A 2500-nucleotide genomic window follows, 5' to 3' on the forward strand; every position below is an offset into this window, starting at 1 on the left:
TGAATCACCAAAGAGTCCGAAGACATTGGTTTTTTATCTAATAAATACATCCCAACGAAACGAAGGGATTTTTAGCATGTATTAGCTCTAGAATTACCACGGTTATCCAAGTAGTAATGTACTATCAAATAAACGATAACTGATTTAATGAGCCATTCGCAGTTTCACTGTATAGATTGCTTATACTTAGACATGCATGGCTTAATCTTTGAGACAAGCATATGACTACTGGCAGGATCAACCAGATAACTATCTTTATAGTCCTTAAAAAATAAGGACTAAAAAGAGTAAAGATCGTGAGATCTTTACTGAAGTTAGTTAAAGGTTAAGAAATCAAAATACTAAAGCATCTTGAATTCTACAGAAATTCTAATAGTACTGTTTTAAGGTACTATCAAATTTGTCTGCATCCATATAGCCTTCTTTGAATTCCTCAGTTAATTTCCGAATAAGTAGATTATAGTAAATAATACCATAAAAACTTTTCATCATTAACTTGAGAGGAGGTTACCATAAACAAATCACAGCTTTTTTCAAAACCGGCTATTTGTCCAGGCAGGCCCCCAAATGTCTTTCTGTAAACACTTGCCATCGGCTAGTAATCCACAGAATCCATCAGTGCCTTGACAAAATGTAATATTTTGCCAGGACCCATCAAGTTGACACCCTTGTTGTTAAGGCTCAAGGTTTCTCCATCCCGCTGTTGCAGTTTGGTATCTTGCCCTTTCCACCTAACAACTAGGCTTCAGAGACACAAATACAGTCAGAAAAATGGCCCAAAGACTGATCCATAGAGCCAATGCGAACCGCCCGAAGACAGCGATTGAACCCTCTGTTGGATTATGCCTTGGATTTAAAGCTTTTTATGCTTTATTACCATTTTTTCTTTCCATGAAAGAGGTTTACACAATCCGCTGGAAATGTCATTCTGCGCGTGCGACACTCTTCAACGATTCAACTGCATATCATAATCATCTGTATCTTTAAGATGTAGCCATAGATCCCTTTACAAACTCTCTTCTTTTTGCCCCTTTATCTCACACTCTCAGTAGGTTACATGCTGCAGCTCCAAGTATCCCCAAGTACCCTTGGGCCGTCTTTAGGTGTCGCTACATTTGACCAATAGCTCTATCAAAACGTTAACTCGCCCTTCCATACGACACTTGGCCCCTTAAAGTGCCCCTATTAGCTGGCGTTCAACTCATGGATGTCCTTGTTGTCCTTAATCTACACCAATGTTAGCATTCTGTTCACCTCTTTTTTCTATGCTGTAAATCGAACCGCACTATATGGGGCAATACGCACTGGCGGAATCCGCCCCCGCGGCTACTCCATCCACTTCCCAAGTTCCACAAACAACCAACCACAACTGGGATAATGTTGTCTCTGAAAGTGGTTGGTTAGTGTGCAACAGGGATTATTTCATGTCAATAAAAACGGCTCACGACTTGAAAACAATATAACAGCCAAACCATTACTTATTTGTTTGATTCTTTCTCTCTTCCCTCCCGAAGCCCACAAACTTGTACTCCTAATACTTTGTATGTCTCATATATCACACATGTAAAGTACCTGTAGTTGTCATGATGCCAAGTTGTCGGTGCATTAGCCAAATCCTTTAATTTCATGTCAAAGCCGCTTAATGTGATCTGTCATGCGACCAGGATACTGATTAGATCCGAACTGGTCCCGACGGCCCCGACAGGGGGGGTCTGTTGTTGTCATTGTGGGGCTTCCTGATGTGGTTAGCGCCATCTGTCACTTGTGTTTTCGTCTGCTATATATGCAAGATTATCTTTAAAGCGAGATTCACGACCGTCGGTGGCAAAAGCGTCAACGTTTCTCGTATACCATTGGGTTTTTTTTAGTAAGGAAAAAGGTGGTTTCAAATCTCCTTTTCTTCCTCTTCACAGGGAAATCATTAAGTTTTGGGTTACCCGGCTTTTATCATTCTTTATTATCAGAATTGTCCATTGCCCCCCAATTTTAGGCTTGCATACAATGTAGAACATCTATTCTGTACAATATATTTTGTCCATCTCGACCTTTTGTCAAGTTTTGACTTGTCCTCAACATATTTCGACTCCCTAAATATAGTCGCAGTCTTCAAAAGTCCTTGAAAGTCACTTGAAAGTCACTTGAACTCTGTAAAACTGTTCTCAGCTCTTTGCCCCTGATAATTCCACTTTTGGCGAACAGATCCACCGGGTAATGCATATTCGGTTACGATGTTGATATACTCCCATAATTTTTAAACCATTGAATCAAAAAAAGAAAAGAAAGGTCGGGATTATTAATACCCCTTAGAATGGCTCAAAAACGCTCAAAAACTATTGCCGTTGTCTTCAATTTCCGTGGTTTTCATATTTTAAAAATTTCGATTTTTTTTGGTCCCAAATCACGTGATGACGCATCCTCATGTACAATTATAAGTTCGACCTGCGGGCTCATGTACAATTATAAGTTCAACCTGCGACTTCATGTACAATTATAAGTTCAA

General features: G+C 39.6%; 1 non-coding gene across 1 annotated transcript in view; it reads right to left on the bottom strand.

Moving 5' to 3' along the window:
* AWJ20_3704 overlaps positions 1-247 on the bottom strand; it is a gene marked incomplete at both ends in the record, with an annotated part of 1800 nt that extends 1553 nt beyond the window's left edge. The window contains one exon of the ribosomal RNA XR_001989274.1: positions 1-247. This exon is cut by the window's left edge and continues 1553 nt beyond it. This is a non-coding gene — a ribosomal RNA (18S ribosomal RNA).
* Positions 248-2500: the final 2253 nt, after the last annotated feature.

The sequence above is a fragment of the Sugiyamaella lignohabitans genome, chromosome B, assembly GCF_001640025.1.
Source record: "Sugiyamaella lignohabitans strain CBS 10342 chromosome B, complete sequence".
NCBI classification, from domain to species: Eukaryota; Fungi; Ascomycota; class Dipodascomycetes; order Dipodascales; family Trichomonascaceae; genus Sugiyamaella; species Sugiyamaella lignohabitans.